This window comes from Carlito syrichta, unplaced genomic scaffold (assembly GCF_000164805.1).
Source record: "Carlito syrichta isolate Samal-C Ts95f unplaced genomic scaffold, Tarsius_syrichta-2.0.1 Scaffold314997, whole genome shotgun sequence".
In the NCBI taxonomy this organism is placed as follows: Eukaryota; Metazoa; Chordata; class Mammalia; order Primates; family Tarsiidae; genus Carlito; species Carlito syrichta.
In genome coordinates this window covers 227488-227788 of record NW_007259093.1, presented here as the reverse complement: position 1 = coordinate 227788, position 301 = coordinate 227488, and the positions used below count along the sequence as shown (strand labels likewise).

Here is a 301-nt window from a genome sequence, read left to right as displayed (position 1 = left end):
TACTCGGAAGCCGAGGCGGAAGGATCGCTGGAGCTCAGCAGGTCGAGGCTGCGGTGGCCGGGAGCGGCCACTGCACTCCAGTCTGGGCGACAGTGAGACTCCAACTCAAAAAAAAAAAAAGAAAGAAATATTTTTTCTCATTTCAGACTTTCTTTCTCTTTGAGTCTCCATGGGGGAAAATATCAAGTTTTTCAGGGTAATTGAAGTTTTCAATTTTTCCTTGTGTGCTACATTTCACAGCAGGGCTACTTTTGGGCTTGGCAGCCTAGAGTTATAAGTTTTTTTTTTTTTTTTTTTTTTT

At 42.9% G+C, this 301-nt stretch overlaps 1 protein-coding gene across 4 annotated transcripts in view; it reads left to right on the top strand.

The window, feature by feature from the left end:
* The window catches only part of BRCC3 (BRCA1/BRCA2-containing complex subunit 3), an 81176-nt gene that overhangs the window by 20729 nt on the left and 60146 nt on the right, over positions 1–301 (top strand). The gene's annotated exons all lie outside the window — the stretch shown is intronic.